The 27,451-nt window shown below is 39.1% G+C and overlaps 1 long non-coding RNA gene across 1 annotated transcript in view; it reads left to right on the top strand.

Moving 5' to 3' along the window:
* Window positions 1-27,451, top strand: part of LOC103101779 (uncharacterized) — an 86,925-nt gene that overhangs the window by 37,551 nt on the left and 21,923 nt on the right. The window contains exons 2-3 of the long non-coding RNA XR_001625436.2: window positions 8,267-8,326; window positions 25,390-25,518. This is a non-coding gene — a long non-coding RNA (uncharacterized LOC103101779). The remainder of the gene's footprint in view (window positions 1-8,266; window positions 8,327-25,389; window positions 25,519-27,451) is intronic.

The following is a 27,451-nucleotide window of genomic DNA, read 5'->3' as shown; positions in this document are numbered from 1 at the left end:
CAGCTTCTAAGTTCTGGCAGTGAACCCAATTGCCAGAGGAAGATGCTTACCATCACAGAAAGGTGGAACTTCTCAACATGTTGAGGGGAGGCAAAAGCTACATGGCTGTAGGTTGTCATTAGGGGATAAATGAATCTACTGTTCACTACATAAAGAACGATGAGAAGAATATTATATCTAGGGCAACAATGACTTTTAACAAGACTGCCAAGAGGGTGGTTGCTTCCCAAAATAAGGCTGTTGTCAAGGTGGACATTGGTTCCATGGATAAATGACTGTAAGAAGAATACCTTGCTGGATACCAACACCATCTGGATGAAGGTCAAGAAACTTCATGATGGTTTTGCCACAAGCACAGATATTCACGAAGGCGATGAGGATGAAGACAAGGATGATGATACAGAAGCAGGACTGTCGAGTCCTTCTCCCACCAGACCAATCCCATTCAGTGCCAGCAAGAGCTGCTTTGACAAATTTCAGAGATGCTTTGGACTCAAGAATGTTTCTCTGCATGGAGAAGCTGCCTCTGTGGATGAAGCCTGAGCTGAGGAGTACATGAACAACATGCTCAAACCCATCATCGAGGAAAGAGGCTATAAGCCTGAACAAGATTTTAACATGGATGAGATGGGTTGATTTTGGAAACAGATACTGTCTTGCACTTTTATTATGAAGGACAAAGCCAAAGTCCCTGGATTTAAGGCCCCAAAAGATCAAATAACTCTGATTACATGTGGGAATGATGCAAGCTTATTTATAAGTCAAAAAACTCAAGGGCCCTAAGAAACAAAAATAAGAATGTGTTGCCTGTGTACTGGATGCACAACCCCAAGGCCTGGATCATGAAACTCCTCAGTTTCCACCAGTGCTTTATCCTGGAGGTTAATCTTTATCTGGCAGAGAAAAACCTCAAATTCAAAGTGTTTCTGATTACGGACAATGCTGGAGGCCATGCTGTCAATCTGTTGTATAATGGCGTCCAGATAGAGTTCTTGCCTCCTAACACCACATCACTCATTCAGCCCATGGATCAAGGCCTTATTTGTGCTTTTAAGGAGCTCTAAATATGAAACACCCTGCAAAACCTGGTTGAAGCTATGGACTGGGATAAAAACTTCTAGATATGGGTATACTGGCATGACTATATTGCATAGTGTCTCCTAAATTCTCAGAAAGAGATAGAAGAGTGAAAACAGTAAATGCCAGCTGGAAAAATTTGTGGCCAGAAGTGGTCCACGATTACAAGGGATTCTCTCCTGATGAAATCCATCACTCTGTAGTAGCTAAGGTCATGAAACTGATGAAACTACTGGGAAGAGATGGCTTTGATGATATGACTCCTGGTGATGTGAATGACCTGATCAATGTCCACTCACAACCACTGATGTTTTTCCCAGTCAACAACTGGAAGAAGCTCCATGAACTGATGCAGAGTGAAATGAGCAGAAACTGGAGAGCATTATACACAGAAAGTAATACACTGTGGAACAATCGAATGTAATGGACTTTGCTACTAGTAGCAATACAATGATTCAAGACAATCTAGAGGGACTTATGAGAAAGAATGCTATCCACTTCGAGAGAAAGAACTGTGGGAGTAGAAATGCAGAAGAAAAATATATAAGTACATGATTTGGGGTTTTGGTTTGTTGACAGAAAAAAACACAGAACTATTAAATAGTCAAAATCACTCTTTAATCAAGGGAAAGGGGTTCAGCACTAGTTGGTCTCCACACAGAGCTGTGTGTCATACACAACTGCACAGAGTCCAAGGATTGAACTCTCGCTGTTCTGGTCACTGACACCTGGGAGTGCTACCACGCTAGATGACGACTCCAGGGAACAAAAGAATTTGGGGAACCTCTATACCATTTGGGGGAAATCCAAGGGGCAGGGAAAGATGATTGACATTGCTATAGCTACAAAGGAAATGGGAGTGTTCAAACTATACTGACAGGATACAATCAAGCTTGGGAAAAGAATCATAGCTAGAGGTGAGGGTCTAAGGCAGGGGTTCCCAAACTACAGCCTGTGGGCCATATGCAGCCCCCTGAGGTCATTTATCTGGCTCCCATCACACTTCCGGAAGGGGCACCTCTTTCACTGGTGGTCAGAGAGAGGAGCACAGTATGTGATGGCGTCACTCATGTACAGCATTACTTCCGGTGGCATAATCCTTTGCGTGGTGCCTTGTTCTGACCAGAACGAGGTGCCGCACAAAGGATTATATGGCTTCATGATGGAAGACGTCAGCCTGGTGAACGGCGATCTGGGGGAGGGGATTCCGCACTGTGTATGCTGCTGCCCGGTATAGTGGTGGTGGTGATGGGCCTGTACAAGGTGTGACAGGCCCATCCCAGCCAGCGCTGCAGCCTCTGCTATTCCAGACAGTGGCATACAGTGTCACAGGCCCAGTACCGCCTCCAGTACTATATACAAGCATCTGATAGTAGTGATCTGGCCTGTGACATCAGCAGTGGTCCTCTACTGTGAGAAGCCCACCACTGCCACTGGGCATTTTATAAGACACCCCCTGTTTTGAGGGGGTTAAATAAATATAAGACAGTGTCTTATTTTGGGGGAAACACGGTAGCACAATGGCCCCCATACTCCCCCAGATGCACGTGCATCTGGGGGAGTATGGGGGTCATTGTACTGTGTAGTAATGTGGGGAGAGACTTTTGGGCAAAGGGAGGTTATATGGGGCCATTCATTATATTGTGCATCTGGGGGAGTATGGTTGCCATTATACTATGTGGGGGAAGTGAGGCATGTGTTTTTCATATTATGGTCTATAATTACAGATCCATAAATACGGACCACAAGAGGACACACGCTAGTTGTCATGCCTTCTTCTTTCCTGCCATGAAATCTGATCGCATGGGTAAGACCCATGCGATCAGATTCCTGTATGAGTTCACAGATCACAGTGTGGTTTGCACAGGATAGTGTGAACTGGAAAGTTGGTGGAGGAACTGGCTCTGTAATCATGCTGGTTCCTGCACCACACCACTGTGAGCCTGAGGTAAAAGTGGAGTTCCACCAATTTGGCCACTAGTGAGGCTGAAATGATATGGACTGGGAAGGCTGCATTGATGGACACAGATCAGACTGCACTGTCTATATTCCTCTGTGTGGGCAAAATTATTGTTGGTATATTGTTTTTGTAGGGCTGTGTGTGTATATATAAATATATATATATATGTATATATATATATATATATATATATATATATACACATAGTGTTTTACTAATAGCAATTTGGAATCCCTAGGAAACAATGACATCAAGAAAGAGAAAAAATTGACTCAGAGTGTAGGATATTCAAAGAACAGTGGACTTATGATTACTGCTTCATGCAGTACAAGGAAAGAGCTGTGTGTTTGATAAGCCAGAATATAGTGTTTGTGTTCAAAGAATACAATTTGTGTCGACACTATCAAATTCAACATAACAATAAATATGATTGTTTGGTTAGAGATGTGAGAAAAGATAAAATATTAAAACTGAAAAATACATTGACGACTCAGCAAAATACTTTTGTGAAGCCCAAGAAGCTAAATATTTCATCACTGTGAGCAAGTTTTCAAGTTGACAAGCTAATAGCGTGCACTGGCAGACCATTCGTGGAGGGAGAATTTGTTAAAAAGTGCCTTCTTTCTGTTGCCAAAGAGAAGTGTCCAGAAAAGGCAGGCTTTCATACAGTTAGTCTTTCAGAATCTACAATTACACGAAGGATTGAAGAAATGGGAGACAATTTGCAGCAGCATTTGCAAAACTCCACAAGAGAACTTTCCTATTTTTCCTTGGCACTTGACGAGAGCAATGCTGTTCGTGATTCTGCACAACTTCTAATTTTTATTCATGGGATGAATGACAATTTCAAAGTCACAGAAGAGCTTTGCTGCACTGCAAAGCATCAAAGGAACAACTACAGGAGAGAATCTCTATGAAAAGGTTTCCCAAACTGTGAAGGATTTGGAGCTGGACCGGGCTAAACTAGCCAGTGTGACAACTGATGGTGCTCCTAGCATGGTGGGGTCTAAGAAAGGAGTGATTGCTCACATTAACCAAGAGATGGAGAAACGTAACCATTTTCATCCAATAGCCATACACAGCCTTATCCACCAACAAGTGCTGTATGTAGTAAATCACTGAAGTGGGACTCTGTTATGAAAATTGTGGTATCTAGTGTTAACTTCATTAGAGCTAATGCACTAAACCACAAACAATTTCAGGAATTTCTGTCTGAGCTAAATGTTGCTTATGAAGATGTTCTCAACCACACAGAAGTCTGTTGGCTGAGTCGAGGGAGAGTTTTGAGACATTTCTATGACTTACTTCTACAGATTACAGCTTTTATGCTTTCAAGAAACAAAGAAGTACCAGAACTCAATGATGCAAAGTGGAAATGTCACCTCACCTTTCTGACAGATGTAACAGTTACTCAACAGTTTCAATGTGTAATTTCAAGGGAAAGGGAAGCTTATCTGTGATATACAATCACATGTGAAAGCATTTGAAGTAAAATTAGGCCTCCTTATCAAACAAGTGAAGGAGGAAAATTTCTGCCATCTCCCTTTAACTCAAAATCTGTTAGCGGAAAAACCCTTGATTGCATTCCCAAAAGAAACATGTGTGGATTGACTGGAAAAGTTGCAAAAGGAGTTCCAATTCAGATTTAAAGAGCTTCATCTTCATGAACAGGACATACAGCTTTTTTGTAACCCATTTTCTATTGACATTGAAAATGTGGATACAATTTACCAAATGGAACTGGCTGAACTGCAGAATTGTGACTCTCTGAAAGACACATTCAAGTCAAGCAGCTTGCCTAATTTCTATGCATCTCTCCCCTCTGAGACATATCCTAATCTCAGGAACCATGCACTCAACACCATCTTTGGCAGCACTTATGTCTGTGAAGAGAATTTTTCCAGAATGAAACATCTGAAATCTCCAAGCAGATCTAGACTAACTGATGCACACTTGCATCACTTGTTACAGCTAGCAGTGACAAATATGGAACCAGACATTGGCCATCTCATTAGCCAAAAGCAGGCCCAGAGCTCCCATTGAAATACTGGTCAGTTTGTTGATTTAAATTTATTTGTTCTTCATTTTAAATATTGTATTTGTTCCCATTTTGTTTTGTTTTACTTCAAAATAAGATATGTGCAGTGAGGATAGGGATTTGTACATAGTTGTTTTTTTATAGTCCAGCCCTCCAATGGTCTAAGGGACAGTGAACTGGCCCCCTGTGCAAAAATTTTGGGGACCTCTAGTCTAAGGGAAGGGGCTGCTTACAATGGATACTAAAGGACGGTTCCTGCCCAGGTGTTGATCTTCTTGGAAAAGGGTCTCTGATACATTAGGGGAGATTACCTAAAACAAAGAGGGTCCTTAGCATCTGCTTATCTCACCCAACTAGGATCGTCATTCTCCTGAGGGTCCTCCACTCAGCCTGAAACTACCAGGCTGGGATTCCCTTCTGAATGGATTCCCACAAGAACAGGGAACAAGTACAAGCTACAACCTACAAGCTAGTCTCCAACCTACAAGCTAGTCCTGAAACCTAGGGTTCACCAGAGCCCACTAGGGCACAAGTTTGAGGTTTCTAGATTCCATGTTGACAGGTTCCAAAAGATTGCTATATTGTGTAAAAAAGGGAGACTTGAATCCAAGACTTCAATCCCCAGAAGTCCTTGCTCCACTTCCCCAGAATGCTTTGTAATCTCACTGAATTCTCACCTGGGCTGAGAGCAAATTATTATTTAAAGGGTCTCCACCTACGGCAGGGTCTCTTCTCTTTCCTATTGCCGCTTCCAAGCGGACGCATCTCTTTTCATAATGTTGGTGACGTTGTCTAGGCCTCTCTGGGCCTAGACACGTGCTTTCTTATTCTGTATTTTCTTTAATCCTTAATCTCTAATAAACCTCTAAAAATATAATACTCCTTGCAGAGAGAAACTAATTTCTACCTGCCTCAGTTTCCCTAAATTTTAATCTTTACAATTGCAAAAATGAATAATATGGAAATAGGTTTCAAGTTATAATATTTGTATAACCCAGTGGAATTGTTTGTTGGTACTGGGAGAGGGGAGGGAAGAGGGGAGGAAAAGAAAATGTATCATGTAAATATGGAAAAATATTTTTAAAAATTAAAAAATATTAAAATTAAAGGAATCAGATCAATATTCACCTCTATAAGGTCTTTCCAGTGCCCCCCTTCCCTTACTACTAATACTTTCCCTCTGAAATTCCATACCATTTATTAGTTGTTTGTCCTATTACTTCATGTTGTCTCCTCCATTAGAATGTGAATTCCTTGAGGGCAGAATATGTCTTTTCTGCTTTTCTTTAAATCCTGAAAGCTGAAAACTGTGCCTGAATAGTAGGTACTTAATAAATGCTTGCTGACTTTACAAAAATTGTCACTATTAACCATAATTCATATGATTGGAGTTGTCAGCCTGAAAAAATACAACTACAATTATAAAAAAGGGTCTTTAATCTGAACTGACAGATTATAATATGGGAAACCACAGACAGTACTGGGACTTCCACTAACTACAGAAGTGGGGTGAGGTTCTTTGCTTAGATTATTTTAGTAAAGGGAGAAAGCAACAGCTAGGTTAAGTTGAGTTCATTGAAGCTTGGGAACATTCAGCCTTTATCTGTCTCTTAAATTCTTTGTTTTAACACTTTGGGAAAGTCAGTAAGGAAAATGAAATCATCAGAGTATTAGAAGTGAAATAAGAAGGAGGAGAAAAGAAAAACATTATGTGTCTAAAGTTATTAAAACTTTCTATTTCAGTAATCAGGATGTTTTAGTTAAAATGGATCATTGATATTACCTGTTATAGAGACCTAGGTGACTCTTAGGGCCAGGCCTGGAGTCAGGAAGACCTGTTCATTTTTAATATTTTTTACCTTTAATTTTTTTCCTACATTACATATAAGCAAAAATTTTAAACATTTTTTTAAACTTTAAGTTCCAAATTTTCTCCCTCCTTCCCACATCTCTCCTCCACTAATGGGATATCAGTAACACAAGTGCAGTCATTCAAAATGTATTTTCTTGTTAGCCATATTGCAAAAGAAAATGCAAATTAAAAATAATAAAAATGCTTTCATCTGCATTCAGATTCTATCAGTTATTTCTCTGGAGGTGGGTAGCATTTTTCATCACAAGACTTTTGGAATCATTTTGGATTCTTCTGAAAATGTGTATCCTTGCTTCACCCCTGATCTTATTGGGAAGACTTCCAACTCACCCCCATTACAGCAAATGCTTGCTGATCGTTTTAGACAGATGCTTTGTTTTTCAGATGTGTTTCTTGTAACCAACAGATTGTACGGTTTTGTTTTCTTATCCAACCTCTTATTCTTTTTCATTTATTGGTTTATTTCATTCATATTTAAACTTATTTACTGTTGTGGGGAGGAAATGCAACCCAGTTCGGTCAGTCTGACTCGCCTGAGGAATTACAAGCTTGCAACAAAATCTTCTTGTCAACTTTGAAAAGCACAGAACCACCAAAGTAGTTAGAAATAACAAGTCTTGAATCAGGACAAGGAAGACAAGGGTCTATCAGCCACTACACAGTCATATGCAAGATAGCACACAGAGACCAGCTCTGGGACTCTGGGAACACTGCCTCCAGGAGGGATAGGACAGCAGAGTTTACAGACAAAGATGCCTACATGACATGAGGAGTTTACAGAAAATTAGGGGGAAGTGCCTAATGTTTAAAGTGTTATCTATCAGTGAGATATGCACATCTCAAATGTATGGAACATGCATGCCATCTTTGTTCACTTATCAGTGTTTATTAGGGTTGGTATGCTCTGGGCACACCATTCCTGAGTTCAGAAGCACAAGGAGCTCCTCACATGTTGCTTAGAATTTAGTCTCTAGGTTTCTCACATCCCACATAAATGCAGTATTATGTTCCCTTAGTTACTTTACTTTAAGATGACCCTGTTCCCATTGGCTCTCTTCCTCTTTCCTTTGATCCCCTCTTCTCATTTGTTTACCCTTTCCCTTTAGGCTTTTTAAAATTAATTCCTCGCTCCTCCTTTTATTTGGTTATATATTTCTTCCCCCTTTTTTCTCCCTCTCAATCAGGGAGATTTTTCCTTCTTTTCCTACCCTTTAACTAATCATGTTCATTAGTCTTTTTAATTTCATTTTTGTGCCCCTTTCCAAAAAGAATTTTTTAAACTCTCTCCATATCCATCTTTTCTTTCTGTTTCCTCTAGACCAGTGATGGTGAACCTTTCATAGACCTGAGTGCTCCAACTGCAACCCTCAAGCTGCATGTAAGTCACCCGCCTTCCCAGAGAGGGGAGGGAGGAAGCTCTCCCATTGGGCTGCTGAGCAGAGTTGGGTAATATGAAAAATATCCTCAAGTGTGTTGGAGAGGGTAAGGAAAGAAGCCCCCTCTAGCATGTGTACCATAGGTTCATCAACACAGCTCGAGAACCTCATTCTCTGATTCATGACCCTAATAATCATTTAGTCCCTTTCTTTTCTATGTGTTCTTTATAGAATCAAAGCTTCCAAGGTATCTATTGTTAACCTTAAAAATTATTGGAATTATCAGAGTAGCTTTAGAAACAAATCTTTAATCAGGATAAAGGATATAATGGTCATAGCCACCATATAAAGTGTTATAAATTAAAAAAATTACTCTGGAGGCTTATTACTAGATTAATAAGCATTTGTTAGTAAAGAGAAAGAAAGGAAGAAATACGTTTCAGCCTTTCTAACTTGAGGTAAAAACCCAATCCTCCATTGCAGCTGGTGCTCTGAGCTGCTGCTTGTCAGAGATCTCAGGTGAGATAAGTAAGAAAACCCAGAGACAGAGTTAGTTCAGAGATCTGTTCAGAGAGCTCCTCTACTCCCTGCACTGGCTTTTCAAAATGTCTGCTCCTTCTTCTGTGGCAATGCAGATGCTGACATTGGGATGCTGATGCTGGCAGCACCAAGACCCAACCTCTGGGCATTAGACTCTGATTCCTACCTTGAGTCCCTGGGGTGCACAGGATCAAAGCTGGGACAGAGGTCCCCTAAATAAACACAAAACCCAACCTACTGGGATGATCATTGTCTCAGAAAAGATACACAGTAATGATTACTGGGAATTTCCAACAAACTGTAAAACTCAGGGTCCTATATATACTTTTTAGGGAGACCAGAGGAAAACAGATATTTTGGGGTGCTGTAAAGGTTAAATTTAATGATTGGTCTTAAATTATATGAAATAGCATGGTCACCAAAATTATTATATCTCAAGTCAGAAGTGTATCTACCAAAATAAAAGGGGAAACAATAAAGTAGAAAAATGTGAAAGAGGTTAAAGAAAATACCTATAGTAGTCCTCAGGCAGGAGGACTAGATGGAAGCTAGTCTCTTAAGAAACTAATAAGGGAGTCAGCATTTTCACTCACCCAATGAAGCAGTCCAGGAGTCAGAATGCAAGTTGAAATCAGGATCCATGCTGCAGCTCCAGTGAAGTTCCCTTGAAGACTATCTCCAAGAGATGCTCTCCACAAGACTCAACTTCACCAGATTGCCCCAGCCAAAGGATTTCATGGCTTTTATGGTGGTTTCCTGTCCCTTCCCCTTTTCACAGGGGCCAATCACAGTTTCCAAATTGTCCAGAACTGCCCAGGGGCAGTGTCTGCAGGATTGACTTCTCACTTCTAAAGGTGTTAACTATCCTCCTAGGATTCACATGTTTCTGAGTGTGTGAACTCTTAAAAGAATTCAAAAGTTTCTGGCTGTTTTGAGTTAGAAAAAAGGGTGGCCCTCTCCAAGTATGTTGATGGCTTCTTACCCTTTAACCTGAAAAACTTCTAGGGTTTGGGGTGTCCAAGGAAACCCGGAGTCCCATGCCACTCTTTCATGTACCATTCCATGTAGTAATGTAGTCCCACAAAAGAAACATTCACCTGTAGGCAGAATGTCACAAGATTCTGTCTCTTGATTTCCTCATTCATCACATCTCTTTTTGTACTTTTAGAAAATCTCTTACTGGCCATTCTGTTGTCCCTCTGTTTCTGTTGCTGGCCACATTTATTTACTCCTTCTGTGTTTCTGTTCTTTGGGGTATCTGAGAAGCAAATAATTTCTTCAGTTACAGTTTTCTTTGTTAAAATATTTCAAATTTTTCTTTACTGTTAGGCTGAGATTCACAGGATAGGTTACCCTGGGTTTCAAATCTTGAGCTCCAGTGTTCTTTGGGACAGACTATTTCATTCCTCCCTCCTTTTTCTAGTGAGGGCATAATAGCTAAATGTCTCCTCCTTATAATTTCAAGATCTTTCTGCTGATAGCTTACAGAACTTATTTCTTAACTGAATGTTAACTCTAACCTCTATGCATCTTGTAGTTTGAAAGCTTGGATTTTGATTTTGAGTGTTGGGTTTTTTTTGAAATCTATGAATTCTTTTAATTGAAATTTTATTTTCCAGGGTTAGAAATTCTGGACTGTGTGAACTTTAAAAAACTCAGAACTACTAAAGTAGTTAGAAAGAACAAGTCTTTAATCAGGACAAGAGAGATGAAGCTCAAGATTCAGCCACTACATGGAATCAGGTGCTAAATACTACACAGAGCCAAAGCTCTGGGACTCTGGGAACAATGTCTCTGGGAAAACATACCACCAAAGGAGATTTGCTGAGATGCAAAAGAACTTAGTGTCTTATATACCTTTTTGGAGAATCAAGGACAGGAAATGTACACTAACTGGTTACAAGCAGGGGTGGAAAGTCAGAGGCTGGAGTTCCAGGGTGTAGCCTGAGACACAATGGTAGAAACTTCTAAGACAAAAAGAGTGATTGAGGTTTGAGTATTTCTATCACTCCTATTCAAGATACTTAATGGATATTTGGTGGTCCATTTTTCAGTCTAAGACAAGGTCTGTCTGGGTCTTCTCTTAAGGCAAGTCCCCAAGGGACTGAGGCAAACTTGGGGGATCAATGAACACAGCTGTTCTCTTCTATTATTTCCTTTATTGTGATGTTGAGGTTGGATTATTTTCTTTTCTTTTCCTTCATTTTGCTGTATTTATTCATAGATGCCTGAACTCATTTACTAGATCTGAAGGCTGTATTTCCTTGTGTTGCTACTGTTTTCCCTGTTGATTTATTAGCTTATGCCCAAGACTTTGAGATTTCTTCTTCTAGAATCTTTGGTACTTTCAGTCTATCACTCTCTTCCTCCTCTTATTTTCCTTCTCACTCACTTCTGACTCCTTCCCCTTTGATTGTGGTTTCTTTGGGAACTAAATCTCAAAGCATCTCATTTTTCATTCCAAGTTCAGCAACATAGCTCTTCATCCCCAAGTGACCTTTGGGTGGACAGATCTGGCCCCAACTGGATGCTGTGCTCTTCCCTCAGGTGTGTTGGAAGTTGCATAGCCTCCCTAATGCCCCACACCTTTCCTGGTGTGCCACCCCATTTCCTCACTTCTGTGGCTTTATACCTGCTTTTCAGAGAATCACCATGTTTCTGGTCTTTGGGTTGATTTTTATATTTTGAGGCTCTGAAGCTCCTACGTGAGGTGGATGGGATTTGGATAAGGTGCTGGTCTTTGTTTTAGTCCCACATGTGTCCTTTCCCTTATTTCTGTGTTGCTGGCTCTTTTGTAGACATCTTTTACATCACGGAATGATGCCCACCAAAGTGGCTGGTCGGATGGCCCCGCCACACTTCCGTAGGTAAGTGCACTACAGAGGTCCATGCACACTTTCTGTGCTAACTAGAGCAGATTTACATAGCCTGGAGCCAGGACTGCCACAATACTGAAAAAAGGAAGGAGAGACCAGGATGTAGGGTTGGTTTTGCTGTGAACCTTTGTGGGTCAGCTCTTGTAGCCAATTTGCAGTAGGAGGAGGGGTGCCAAGTGATCTCAGTCTAGAAGTTAGTCCATTGTTTCGTTTTGTTTTTACATTCCAGCTGCTGTGTATTCTGGTGGGTACCGAGTTCCCTTGTACATCCCAAATTCCTAGAGAACACAGATCAAAGATTACATGAGGAATTCCATCCTTGCAGTGCTGGTGGCTGAACAAATAGAGGATCCTCTGCCTCTAGCTTTGGATTTATTTACACTAGTTTTACACTAGGGTCATAGCACAGAGAGATACCTCCTGTTTGCATCTCAAACATCACTAGGTTTCTCAAAATAGGTAACTTACCCACCTTTATGATCAGGATGTCAAAAATGATGCATATTTGTACTTAATACACCCCCAAATCCAAAGGCAACTTATTATGTCACCTATTTCCCTTGTATGTCCCTCTGTTTATTCCCACTGTTCATCCCCCTCCCCACCTTTCCTTTCCAAGTCACATAGACCCCATTCCTTTAGTATATAAAAATCCTGAACTTTTCTCTGTTCAGGGAGGCAGTGGTCCTGCACACTGCCTCCTGTCCATTCAATCTAAATCAATCTCTCTTATCTTTATAGGGTTTTCACTGGAGTCTGTCATGCTTGAAAGGGCACCCTCCCAGACTAGAAGTTAATCTCCAGTTCTCCCACAACATGTATCATGGAGACATCAGGAGTTTCCTTTTCTTTGATACATAATTTGTCTTTTGTAGAAGTTGAGAGGTTTGGCAAAAATGTCATGTCCTCCATCTTATTGATCATATCAACGACTTATTTTTATACATTTGAATCAGTTGACCTTAGAAATGAGACATTTATCAGAAAAACTTGCCGAAAAAAATTTTCCCCAATTTCAGAGAGTACACATAGTTTAATAGTTTTCTGGGCAGAGTTCCAAATTGCTTTCCAGAATGCTACACAAGAGTATATAAAAGTACCTGTTTTGTTTACCATATCCCCTCCAGCATTGTCAGTTTCTTCTTTTCCCAACTTATCCAATGTGTGTAGTGATAGTTCAAAGTTCTTTAAATGTGATTTTCTCTAATTCTTAGTGGTTTAGAATCCTTTTTCCAAATGGTTACTGATAGCAGGGGTTTCTTCCTCTGAAAATTACCTACCCACATCCTTTGATCATTTATTAATTGTTCAGGGAATGTTAATCTTAAATTTGAATCAGTTCCCTGTAAATCTTATAAATGAAATCTTTATCAGAAAAATTTGCTGCAAAGTCCCCCCAACACGATTTCTCACTTCTCTTTTAATTTTAGTTACGTTGATCTTGTTTGTACAAAAACTTCTTAATTTTATGTAATCCAAATTGTTCATTTCACTTCCTGTGAACTTGTCTGTCTCTTGCTTGGTCATTGCCTCTTCCCCTCTCCATAAAACTAAGGAGTAATTTCTTCCACATTCCTCTAATGTGTTACTGATGTTACCCTGTAAAGGTAATCTAAATAATATGCCCAAATATTTGGAGTTTGATTTTGCCTTCCGTGTGAGATGTTGGTCTACACTTAGTTTCTGCCAGACCACTTTCCAGTTTTTCCAGTAGCTTTTATTGAATAGTGAATTCTCCACTAGGTAGGTTCTTTAGCCTCGTCAAACACATAGCAACTGTGTTCTTTCACTTCTGGACATTGTGTACCTAATCTGTTCCAGTGATCAACCTCTCTATTTTTTATCCAATACCAAATTGTTTGAATGATTAGGGCTTTGTAATGTCATTTTATGCCTTGGTACTGGCAGGCTGCTTTCCTTCATACTTTTTACTTTAATTCCCTTGATGATCTTAACTTGTTGTTCATTCAGATGAAGTTTGTTATTTTTTTCTAACTTTCTAAAGAAATACTTTGCTATTTTGAATGGTATTATACAGAATTAATTAGTGTTATCATTTTTATTATTTGGACTTGGCCTTCCAATGAGTAATTAACATTTCTCAATTATCTAGATCTGGTTTTATTTGTATAAAGAGTGTTTTATAATTGTGTTCATTCAGTTCTTATGTAGACTTTAGCTGGTAGACTCCTAGTTGTTTTACATTACCTATAATTGTTTTAACTGGAATTTATTTTCCTCTCTCTTCCTATTGGATTGTATTGATAAATTACAAAATGTTGATAATTTGGGGGGGTTTATTTATATCCTCTTGTCTTGCTAAGGTTGTTGATTATTTTATTTAGGTTTTGAGTTGACTCAAGTTCTCTCATATCCATCTACAAAAAATGATCATTTTTGCCTAATTATTTTCCTCCTTTGCCTTTGTTTATTCTTTCCATGCCTTTTCTTTTGACTTATTGCTATATAGGCATGCCTAGTTTTTTATTGTACTTTCCATATTTTTTTTACAAATTGAAGGTTTGTGGCAACCTTGTGTTGAGCAAGTCTAGCAATGCCACTTTCCCAACAACATGTGTTCACATTGTGTCTGTGTCACATTTGGATAATTCTCACAATATTTTAACTTAAATTTTATGATTATATTTGTTATGATGATCTGTGTTCAGTGATCTTTGATATTACTACTGTAACTCTTTTGGGATACTGGGAACCACACATATAAAGCAGGGTGCTTAATCTCTAAATGTTGTGTTGTTCTGACTGTTCCTCCAGCAGGTTGTTCCTCATCTCTCTCTCAATTCCCCGAGACACAAAAATATTGAAATTATACCAACTGATAATCCTATAATGACTTCTAACTGTTCATGTGAAGGGAAGAGTCAATTGAAGCAGGAAGCTTGATTGTCAGTTTAAGAAATTGCCCATCACCCCAACCTTCAGCCATCAACATAGAGAAAAGACAAGGGTCTTACAAAAAGATAATGACTTGCTGAAGGCTCCGATGACAGCATTTTTTAGCAAAAAAAAAAAAGTCTTTTTAACTCAGATATGTACAGGCTTTCTATTTGGGGGTGGTTTGGAAACAATACTATTGTGCCCTTAACAGACTGCAGGATAGGATAAACATAGCTTTTTATATACACAAACAAATCTGTATGACTTGCTTAATTTCAATATTCCCTTTACTGTGGTCATCTCAAAATGAACCGACAGTATTTCCAAGGTAAATCTGTAGCTAGCATTTCTAGTACAATACAGAATTATAATGGTAAGCATTTAGATTTTTTACTTCTGTTTTTATTATAAAGGCTTCTATTTTATCTCTATTACAAATAATGCTGGCAGTTCAAGGGTTTTGGAGGAGAAAGGAGCAACTACCTACCATCATGTAGGCAATCGAAGTCCCTGGGACCACAGAGTCCACCAAGAAGAAAGCAATGAACTCTTGACCCCAAAAAGCTTTCTCTTGGTATTTAGGAGACTTGAAGCTTAGAGCAGTCCTTGGGGAGTTAAAGGAAAAAGAGTTGTCTTGACTCTTTATGGACTCAGACAATCAAATAAATATTTATTGAGTCTACTGTGTAGCTTTAGTGAATTGAGAGTCAAGCCTAGAGACTAGAGGTCCTGGGTTCAAATCTACCATCAGATACTTCCTAGCTGTGTGACCCTAGGCAAATCATTAACCCCCATTGCCTACCTAGCCCTTTCCATTCTTCTGCCTTTGAACCATTATGTAGTATCTATTGACCAAAGGTAAGGGCCAGACACTGTGTATCCTTTATGACTTTTCCATCGGGCAAAAACATATTTGCTATGTTGATTACTTACATATAAACATGCTGTATTGGGAAAGTAGGAACCACAATCGTCTTTTTAGTATCTTAATGGACCAATCTCCCAAATACCTGGCAGCCTAATATCAGAAAATTCCCAACCCCTATTGAAGGAGAAATAACATAAATCATCTTATGCGAGGACACAGTAAAGCAAATGGTCTCATCCATTGTTGTAGCAGCTATTTGTTGTCCTTAGAGAAGAGACCCTGAAGTTTTATCTGAATCAAGTTCTTTCACAATTGTAAAAGTATTTATTTACTTCCTGTTGTTTCCTGCCTGATTGTTTACCTATAATAAATCCTGCCAGTTGCATTCCAGATCTGTCTTTTTCTCTCCTAAATGATTCCTCCTGTCTTTACTTCTCTTTCTCTCCCATGACAAGCCTTATTTGTGTATCCTAAGTTGCTATAGAACACTGAAGATTAGTTTTATATTGTAAGTGGGTCTGAAAGATTATAAAACCCCATCTATTTTCTAGGAAGGTTGAGGATGCCCCACTACCAACAGATACACACACACACACACACACACACACACACACACACACACACGTGTCTCTCCCAGGAAAACCTGTTCTTTTGGTTTGAGAGAATTCCTGATATTTTTATCTTTTCTTTGTGAAGACTTAGAAACCAAATTCTTATGTTCCCTGAATTCCCTAGAATGAGGTCAATAGCCTCCTTGGAAGCACAATTGTGGAAGGGAAAGAACACTGCCCAATTTGGAGTTAGTTTGATATCCTGGATCTGATTGTACTGTATGACCCTGCCCTTTCTGGGCCTCTGATTCCTCATTTGTAGAATTAGAGGGTATGGACTAACTAGCCTCTGAGTATCTAAGATTTTCTGACCCGCCTACCCTAGGGACAGCCAGAAAGTTGCTCTATAAGAAATGAATTGGGTAGCTCAGTGGATTGAGAGCCAGGCCTAGAGATGGGGGTCCTGGGTTCCAATCTAACCTCAGACACTTCCTAGCTGAGTGACCCTGGACAAGTCCCTTCACCCCCATTGCCTAGCCCTTACTGCTCTTCTGCCTTGGAACCAATACACAGTATTGACTCCAAGATGGAAGGTGAGGGTTTAAATATATATATAAAAGAAAATTTTGGCCACATAAAAATCTACCTAAGACATTTGATGGGTTTACATTGTTAGAGGTAATACTCAAAATCAATCTTTGAATTATACAACTATCTAATTTTTAACCATGAGACAGTATGGATTTCCCAAATCTTTTTACACAAGTCGGGGCTTGAAGATATAGAATAGTAGATACAGTTTCAAACATAACCACATTATTGATTCATTTTTACTTAACTCTTTTTCTTTTTTAGACTTTACTATTAGGGAGTGGGTAGAAGATAATGTCAGAATGACAAAGTCTGAGGAAACATGGGTTGAAACTCTAACTCTTGTTTGATTGACTCAGTCTACCCACAAATGTCTCCCTTATCAGTCCTATTCTGTGATACCTCTCTAGGGCAGATGGCAAGCCCAGAGCCTGAGTGGATGGATGGATGGGAGGGGTAGCATGGCCCTAAAGTGAGCTAGGTGACGTTGTGCTCACTTCTTAGTTGGGACAGCTCTGCCACAGGAGGGGAATTCCAGAAGTCCTTGGCTTATTGAAAGCACTTTGGGTTGACCTGGATAATATGTTCTAAAGGTCAGAGGTTATCTTGGCAATGTGAAGAGTTCAGTCATGTATTTGGGCTGGCAATAGACTTATTGGTACCTGGCTAGAATCAATCTATGAATCTTTGACTGGAATGACAGATAGCATGTTTATTCTTTGTGCTGCAGTAGCCTATTTACACATCTTCTTATCCATACTATTCTGCAGTTAGATTCTCTCTCTGTGTATCTGTCTCTTAGTACATCTGTATTGGGGGCTGGGGGTGCATGTGTGCATATTTCCCTATATTTGGTAATATTTAGTGATCTATAGCCATGGCTACCTATTTGTCCAGAGAAAAATGGAAAAGAATTATCCCCCCTCTTGGCATATGAATCATAACCCAGGCCTGATAAAGAGCCAGCATGCGTGCAGGCAATTCAGGATGTGTTGTATCCTTGGAGATGGGCCAGTCACCATGGCAACCAACAATTAGGACTGGCAGACTGGGTAACACTATGTTCCTGAACACTAAATTTTTCTTTTAGTGAGGTTATAAAAACCAGGTTTGCCTAGCTTCCTTGATCAGGACATTGGAGACCTTTCTCTTGTTCAATGATTACTGATGATCTTTTTTTCCCTTTCCTCTTTACATTCATTAAATATATCAACTTTAGTCAATTTAAATGACTAATTGAGCAAAACTAAATAGTATTGATCGGTTATACAGTCTCAAGGGGCTAAGCTCTGCTGAGTTCACATGGTTTCATATGTGCTGCTTGACTAGAAAATGCATTTTTACTTTCTTCTTTTATTAATAAAAATCACACAGAAGACCTTACTCCAAGATTAGGTACCTCACACACTCTATCTCTTGCCACACCTGAAATATGGGAGGTAGGAGTCGAGAGGTGGAAAGATGATTAATTAACTCTGAAGAATCAACTCTTCGTGAAAGATAGGGGAAAGGAAATTTTGGAGGAAGGCACCTGAGCTATATGAGATGCAGAAGATGTGAGGAAAGGGATCTCTTAGTGAAAAGGCTCAGTTTCCTCACTGAAATGAAGGGAAAGTTTAGCTGAAAGAGTAGTGGGTAGAGAGACGTCTGGGAGGGAAGACAAAGAAAGTAGGGTACTACATTGATTAGGGAGGTATGAAAGAATTGCCTTGCTGCAACCAGGGCTCAGTTGAGTTTATGTCACAGAAATGTATAGTGGACCCAGTCACCCTGGTTTCATAATTTCCTCCAGCTTTGTTCAGCACTAAGTAAGAAGGGTCAAAGACGGTAGATGGTGAGAGTCATCTAGGATTGTTGGTGAAGGATCCTGTACTGGTGGAAGGGCAAGAGGGTGAAGAGAAGAGAGCAGTGGAGAGTTTAGCCAGTTCATCAGGATTCAAGATGGAGAAGGGAGGAGAATATAGTCAATACACTGCTAAAAGCTTGGGAAAGAATCCAGAAGTCAAGGGGCTGGAGATGCAGGGAAAGGTGAAGAAGAGTGTTAGAGAGGGAGAAGTGAAATGACAGCAGTTTGTGATCAGGTAAGGGAGCTTCAGAGCTCAGGAACATGGCAGCCTCTAACTCCTTTCCCCCTCCCCCACCCATAGCCACACACACACATCCACTGCAGCTAAATCAATGCTGATCATTATTCAGTGGCTGCTTCCCTTTCTGCCCTAGACCTTAGGAAAGAACACGATTTTCACCTGTTACCATAGCTACAGAAATTCTTATTGCTTTCCTGCTGAACCATCCACGTAGATGGATGAGATGGCCTTTGGATATATTTTTTAAGTGATAACCAAGCTTATGTTTATGATTATTTTTCAACTCTAACTAGATGAAAAAGAAATGTAAGCCCCTTGGGCAGGATCATATTCTCTGGTCTTTTGGAAAGCACACGGTGACTTGCCAGTATTCAATAAAGATGAAATTGTAATATCCCAGAATAGCTAGGCAATGTTTGAACTGCTGCTCTGCCAACCTTCTTTAGGAAACATCAGGCTAATCCCACTGGATAGCTGTGGTCCCCTGTTCTCTCCCCTCCCAACTCCTTCTCCTGTCGGGGTGGCCTCGACATCACCTGGCATCTTTTGGACCTTCAGAGTTTTCATTTAAATCTCACTTTTTACAATGAAACATGCATAGTCAAAGAAAACAAGCCTCCCCATAGGCAGTGTATAAAATTGAGGACTTGCTTTTGCCCATTTTGGTCCATTTTAGAGGGCAACACCTTTCACCCACTTCCTCAGACTCACAACGTGGGAGTCATTCTAGATTCCTATCTCCCTTCCCCCATACCCAAGCTGTTGCCAAGTCCTAGCCATTCTTCCTTTGCCCCATGGTCCCAATACACCCCCTTCTCGCCTCTGAAACTGCCATCACCCTAATGCAGCCCCTCATCATCTCATTCCTAGACTAACAAAACAGCTGATGGCTCTGCCTGTCTCATGTCTCTCTCAATTCCACTCCATCCTCCATTCCACCACTTAAGAGACTTGATGAAAACGTAGATTCCATTATTTCTTGCCTTCTCTATAAACTCCCGATTGGCTCCCTATTTCTGTTAAGAGCAAGTACAAAATGCTCTGATTGGCATTCAAAGCCCTTCATCACCTCCATCACCCTCCTATCTCTCCTGTCTTCTTACACCTTACTCCCTGACATCCAGTGACCCTAGCTTCCTGGCTGTTCCATGAACATGAAACTCCATCTGTCAGCTCAGGGCATTCCCTCTGCCTGAACTCCATGCTTCAAACAGTCTCCTTCCTTGGCTCACTCTGACTACTGCTACTTACGGCTTCCTTTAACTCCCAACTAAAAGCCCACCTTCTACAGGGGACTTTCCTCAAGCTCTCTTAAATCCAGTGTCTTCCCTCTTGCAGTCATTTCCTATTCATCGCACATAACTTGCTTAATAGAGATGTGATTGCATGCTGAGGCTTCTGTAAGCTTTTCTTGAGGTCAGGGACTGTCTTTTAACATTTTGGTATCCCCAGCACTTAGCCCAGTGCCTGGCACATAGCAGGCACTTCATAAATGTTGACTGACTGACTGACTGATTTGGGGGAGCTGCATAGCCTTCTTCCTCCTTAGTCCTCTCCAATGATGTTTGGCCACTGTGCTCAGCAGAGTTCTTAAGTCTTTCAGAATTGCAAGGGATAGATGAGCAGGTTGGGGCCCCACAGCTGAGAGCTCAGGGATGAGCAGTTTCCTCTTTCATTTTCCCCAGCCCTTTGGTCAGACTAGCATAGGGAAGCCTGCATAAGGGCCACCCACCATAAAAAAGAATTCTAGAAAGTGGGGGAAATAATTGCCAAAGAATTAGAATGGAATAAACATGTATTGAGTGCCTGTTATGTTCTAGGAATTATGCAAATTGCACTACAAATATTATCTCATATGTACCTCACAATAACCTTCTAAAGTAGGTGCTATTATGATTCCCATTTTAGAGTTGGGGAAAATGAGGCAGAGAGGGGTTATATAACTTGCCCAGGGTCACACAACTAGTGTCTATGACTAGATTTTGAACTCAGGTCTTTCTGACTGGCCTCACTTCTATCTATTGTGCTGCATAATTGCCTCTAGCATTAGCCTTACTGCTTCTAGACTGTGTTACCTTGAGCAAATCTCTTCCCCTCCCTGGACCTCAGTTTCCTCATCTGTAAAAATAAGTGAAGGCAAACTAAATCATCTCTTATTTATCTGCTCACTCTTAATGTCTGACCCCTTGGACCAAGACTGGTAGGCTCTTAGAGATGGGTACAGAAGTAAAACTTTTATAGCCCTTTGGGCACAGATCCAAATTGCACTAGAGAATGGTTGCATTAGTCCTCGACTCCACCAATAATGCATTAACATCTGGATTTTCTTCCCTCTCCTCTAACATTTGTCATTTTCCTTATTTTTGTCATTTTAGCCAATCTCATAGGTATAAAAGTTGCTTTAGTCTGCATTTCTTTAATGAATAGGTATTTAGAGCAATTTTTTCATATAGCTATAGGCAGCTTTCATTTCTTCTTCTGAAAACTGCCTGTTCACATCCTTTGACCATTTATCAGCTGGGGAATGACTCGCATTCTTATAAATTTGACTTATTCTCTATATATTAGAGAAATTATATTAGGCCTTTATCAGAAAAACGATGTAAATTTCCCTCCGATTTCCTTCCTTCCTTCTAATCTTGACTCCGTTGTACACCATTAATTCTTTTTAATCTTTTTTTGAAATTTTTAGTCAATCTATAACATTATTCCTTGGTTACAAGAATCATATTCTTTCCCTCCTTTCCCTCCCCCCACCCCTTCCCATACCGGATGCGCAATTCCACTGGGTATCACATGTGTCCTTGATCAGAACCCACTTCCATGCTGTTGGTGTTTGCACTTGGTGTTTAAACAAAATATTAACTTATATTACATATGTATATTTTTGTCAGTTGTCTCTCAGTTCTTGAGGTATATTCTTTTAATCATTCCATGCCTTACGATGCTTGCAATACCAGAACATCCCCCAGTTAAATGAATTGAAAGAAAGGCTTCCTTCCTGTTTCTGGATTCCCAAAAGTAAGCATTGGGCTGCGGTAGCCAAAAACCATAAATGATCTTAAGGGATCATGAGCAACTCTCAATATTTTACTAAGTCATGGGCTTACTGACCAGCCCCCAACCAGACCTGCCTAACTCACTTTCATAAACAAATAATCTCATGTCTGAAAGTACTGCCTATGTTGTTCTCCACACCACTGCATTTAATAGAGCTGCTGAGAGGACTGTATATATGATTTTCAACTTGTTGATTTGTTTTCTCACTCTTGAAAAAGGAACATTTCTTTGTGAAAACAGTTCTTACAGCTTTGTTTTCAACCAGCTAAAAATGTTTCACTTAACCTGTTGTCCTCTACATTCTATTGTCCTAATTGTACTGTTTTCTGATTTGTATTTATGTCTTGAGACAGTAACTTTTTGAATAAAAATAAACCTACAGTAAAAAAAAAATAGGATGTTCCTTTAGAGGCTACATCCCCAGCCATATCCCCTCAACCCATGTATTCAAGCAGTTGTTTTCCTTCTGTGTTTTTACTCCCACAGTGTTTCCTCTGGATGTGGATGGTGTTCTTTCTCATAGATTCCTCCAAGTTGTTCAGGATCACTGCATTGCCAATAATGGAGAGGTCAATTACATTTGATTGTGCCACAGTGTATCAGTCTCTGTGTACAATGTTTTCCTGGTTCTGCTCCTTTCACTCTGCATCACTTCCTGGAGGTCTTTCCAGTTCACATGGAATCCCTCCAGTTCATTGTTTCTTTTAGCACAATAGTATTCCATCACCAACATAGACCACAATGTGTTCAGCCATTCCCCAACTGAAAGGCATCCCCTCATTTTCCAATTTTGGCCATCACAAAGAGTGCACCTATGAATATTCTTGTACAAGTCTTCTTCCTTATTATCTCTTTGGGGTACAAACCCAGCAGTGCTATGGCTGGATCAAAGAGCAGACAGTCTTTTATCACTCTTTGGGCCTAGTTCCAAATTGCCCTGCAGAATGGTTGGATCAATTCACAACTCCACCAGCAATGCATGAATGTGCCAATTTTGCCACATCCCCTCCAGTATTCATTACTTTCCTTTGATGTCATGTTAGCCAATCTGCTGTGTGTCAGGTGGTACCTCAGAGTTGTTTTGCATCTCTCTGATTATAAGAGATTGAGAACACTTTTTCATGTGCTTATTAATGGTTTTGATTTCTTTAACTGAAAATTGTCTATTTGTGTCTACACCATTAATTCTTAAACATGAAACATTTAATAAAAGAGAAAATTAAAGCCCAAATAATCATCACAAAAACACTTACTAAATAGAGTCCAAAGTGCCAATAATGAGAGAATAATGATCCAACCACAAACCTTATTTTTTCACACAAACCTGGTGTGTAATGCAACCCATTTCTTGTTAGCTGATCTCAACTTCTTTTTGTCAACATTTTAGCTTCTGTGAGCAGCTCCTCTATTGATTTTTCTGCTTCTTATCTGCCTTGAAGGCCTCAGATCAGTGCCTTCCCATGTCTAACAAGTTGAGGACTCTATTACACATCTCTGATTGATAAAACCCAAAATTACAATGTAACAGTCTCGTTACCTAAAAACAGTTCTTTTACTCATTGTTTCCAAAAATAAATTTCTAATAGTAGAATATAAATGAGCTGCTGGAAAGCAATGCATGGCAGGAATATTTACCATTCATCAATACCTTTGCCTCTGATGGGAATTCTTTCACTCTAGTCCTCTCCAGAATTTATGCAACTCTTTTAAGCACTCTTTTTAATATGATGAACTAGTTCCCCACTTCCAGATTCTTTGAGAAATATTTGTGTTTCTCCCACTAGAACCACTGGACTCTCCTTCTCACTTATAGGTGAGCTTTTGCCTTATCATCATGGATCCCAATTCCTCTGGCATTGCTTTTAGATATCTGCATATAAGAGCTAGTTCCAAAGCCCTGAAAAATTATTTTTCCTTACAACTCAGTGATATTTTAATTCAGAGTTGCAAAAAAATCATTCTGCCAAAACCCATTTGCTTTTCTCTAAAAGTTGATTGTTAAAATAACACCAGATATGCCTCAAATCATTGTAGCCTTGGGAGAATTTCCATTTCAGTCCATACAAAGCCAAATTGCCTTATACTATCTTAAGGAAATGTTTGCGTTCTTGAAATAACTAACTGTATCACTAAAAGCAAACAGCAAATGTTGCTTTACAAAGCCATTTTGCATAAATATCACACTTTCATTCAACAATCAATAAAAGCACTTCCTTGGAGCAGCATCCTACATAAAAATTCTAGAACTCAACAAGTTTCTGCCAAGATGAGCTTTTCACATAATAAATATCTGAATTAAAACTGTCACACTTAAGATTTTAAGATTTGAGATTTAAGTCTCATGAAACATCATTTCCAAAGACTTGAGATATAAACATAAATCGAATGTTCTTTTAACATCCTGAGCAAGTAGTTTTGGTGAGGCATCTGATTAGAGAATCATCTGTAACCAGTTTGGTCACCAAAAGTTTTTTTTTTAATTTGCATCACTGCAAATCTCTAACATAAAAGATTTTTTTAGTATTTGAAGGAAAATTTCGGGAACATTCATCTCAATTTATGGATTCGCTGAGTATGTATGTATGTTAAAAATGAAGGGTACCACATTCATTGGGCCCTGTTAAATAACATATTGTACCATTCCTACTGTGTAAAATAGAAGAGAGACAATCTGGTGTGGTGGTGAGAAAAGTGATCTTGAAACCAGGAGGAGCTCATTTCAAGTATTAAAGCTTACACATATGCAGCCCTGGACACAGGATTTAATGGATCAGTACGCTAGGAAATTTTCTAATACAGTGTGTTGACCAGATATTCTTCATGAAGGAGTTCTTACGTAGTACTGAAATTATGCCCAGTACCTATGTATAGAGTTAAAAAAAGAAATTCCTTAACTAAATACATTCTCTTTTACAAATTAAAAAAATAATTTTAACTATAAACAAAATGAAAAATACATATACTCCTGAAATACATTTCTAATTCTAACATATTTACAAAAGCTGATTAGTTCCTCTGCAAGATGTTCAATTCTCTCTCTACCCATCTATATCTGCATATGCATTTTCTCCCACATTTCTGAGGCTACAATAAAACCTTGAGAAACAACAATACGGTTCAGTGGCTTGAAGAATGGTGTTGGAGATGAGAGGACTTTAATTTCCAACTCACCTCTCACAGACTAAGTACGTGGCACCAATCAAATCACTTAACCAGAATATTCCTTAAGACTACATTGTAAATTGCAGAACAAATGCTTATCTACATTAGTAGAGAGAATTTTCTCATTAGGGAACTCCCTACATGGAGAAAATTGTGGATCCAGACAAAAATGAGCAAAATGTAATCAGTTCAGAGCAACAGGAAGTCAAAATTCATCAGTTATTAAAAGTCATATGATTTTTAAATGATAAAAATTGTAAGTAAATACATACATTTCACTGCTTTCAGGTTGAAACAGACACTTGGGTTGAAATCTCTAAAGTCATTTCTTCAATCTCTAAATTCTGTGTTTTGTTAGGTAAATACGTGTCCAAACACACCTGACTGGAGAATTGTCATTTCTAACCCATCCTGTGTTTTCATTTCTGACAGAATGTCTTTGTGAGAAACTTTCTCTCCCAATGGAAAGTGGAAACTTTCTTGCATCATAAAATCTTAAACATCTGTTTCCGCTATGGAGAGAGTAAGTGATTTGTGCAGCATCACACATTAATGTAAAGGGTAAGTTGAGCCAAAATTATTTTGACCTCTCCTCCATTTGGTAAGAATGTTTATATGGCTAACACTTCAGCTCTTTCCTCATAATAACCCAATAAGGTAAAAAATAAGAGTAGCTATCCCCTTTTTATAGAATTGACCAAGAGAAGTTATATGGTTCACCCAGGATCCCATTCTCTAGTCAAAACTGATATTCGAACACAGATCTCTAACAAATTCCAGCACATTTACCACTATACCAGAATACTTCTCCATGATCACCTTCTGATCTGTTTACTGTCAAACTCAAAAGTAGAGAAAAGTCTATTTTCAAATGGACTGGCCCATCTACAAACGGCGAATGTGGATTGTGCTCCAATGATTGTCCTTCTCCACTAAAAAGAAATTATTTTTCTTAGGTAAAAGTATTTCTTGATTGAATATATCAGAACAAAATGTAAACAGATCCTTGAACTAATTAAAGCCATTACACGAGATTTGGTTATGGCCTAAAGAATTCGAATAAGAAGGAGGCACTATCTCAGAACCACATAGATGCAGAAGGTATGGAAGCTGGAAGGAAGAAAGAGGGTCTTACCAAGCAAAGTCAAAGAAGAACTGGTGTCCCAGGGACAAGTAACAAAAAGACGGTAAGACTGAAATGTAACCAAAAGGAAATACTGAGAAAGGTCATCAATTCTCCTGGCATATATAGGAGCTGAAGAGGGGCTGATAACTGTACGGTGGACCCAGTGACTTGGAAAAAATGAAAGAAATCTCAAAAGCATTTTGGTCTTTCTCAAACTTCCCCTCCTGGTGCTTATCTATTCACAGATACTGTACTATAAGACAATCTGTTGTTATGTTGCCCAAATGTTTTTAGTTACCTGAATTTTGACTGAACCGCAAAGAGGTCAGCAGTTAATCAGAAATAGAGATAAATGTAAATTAGAACAGAGAGGGTCTTCTGCCTTGGAACCAATATGCAATATTGATTCGAAGACGGAAGATAACGGGTCTTTAAAAAAATAAAGTGAAATAAAATACAAAGGTTGCCATAGGGTGCCAAAAAGGAGTCTATATAAATATTATATTTCCACACAACTTAATTTTTAAAATTTACTTTAGTGTAAAAATTTAAAGTCAGTAAATTATTTTATTTCACTCACTCTAGTTTAATGACATCTTTATGAAATATTCACTTTTTAAATGGGCCAAGTTCTGCATATATGGAAAGATACTATTCAGTTGTTTAGGAAACACATTTTTCTTTATGGTAGAGTTAAAATTCACTTTAGCATGTATACAAATTATAAACTAATTTGTCATATGCTATTATTTTCATTTTTAATTATATATTATATATATTATATATAATATATATTATATAAACACATACTAATTTTTTTAAATTTTTCATTCTTTTTTTAATGACCTCTCCCCATTCTGTCCTCCTCCTCCTGAAGCTGACAAGCAGTTCCATTGGGTTATACATGTATCACTGTTCCAAACCTATTTCTGTATTATTCATATCTGCAGTAGAGTGATCTGTTATCATCAAAACCCCAATCATATCCCTATCACACTGTGATCTATCACATATTTTTCTAATGCATTTCCATTTCCACAGTTCCTTCTCTGGATGTGGATAGCATTCTTTCTCCTAGGTCCCTCTGAATTGTTCAGGATCACTGCATTGCTACTACTAGAGAAGTGATTGTACCACAGTGTATCCCTCGGTGTACAATGTTCTCCTGGTTCTGCTCCTCTCACTCTGCATCAATTCCTGGAGGTTGTTCCAGTTCACATGGAATCCCTCCAGTTCATTATTCCTTTTAGCATAATAGTATTCCATAACCAACAGATACCACAATTTGTTCAGCCATTCACCAATCAACGGACACCCCCTCATTTTCCAATTTTTTGTTACCACAGAGAGCGAGGCTATAAATATTTT

The sequence above is a fragment of the Monodelphis domestica genome, chromosome X, assembly GCF_027887165.1.
Source record: "Monodelphis domestica isolate mMonDom1 chromosome X, mMonDom1.pri, whole genome shotgun sequence".
In the NCBI taxonomy this organism is placed as follows: Eukaryota; Metazoa; Chordata; class Mammalia; order Didelphimorphia; family Didelphidae; genus Monodelphis; species Monodelphis domestica.
Note: the sequence above shows the minus strand (reverse complement) of the source record. Positions and strands in the feature narration are given on the sequence as shown.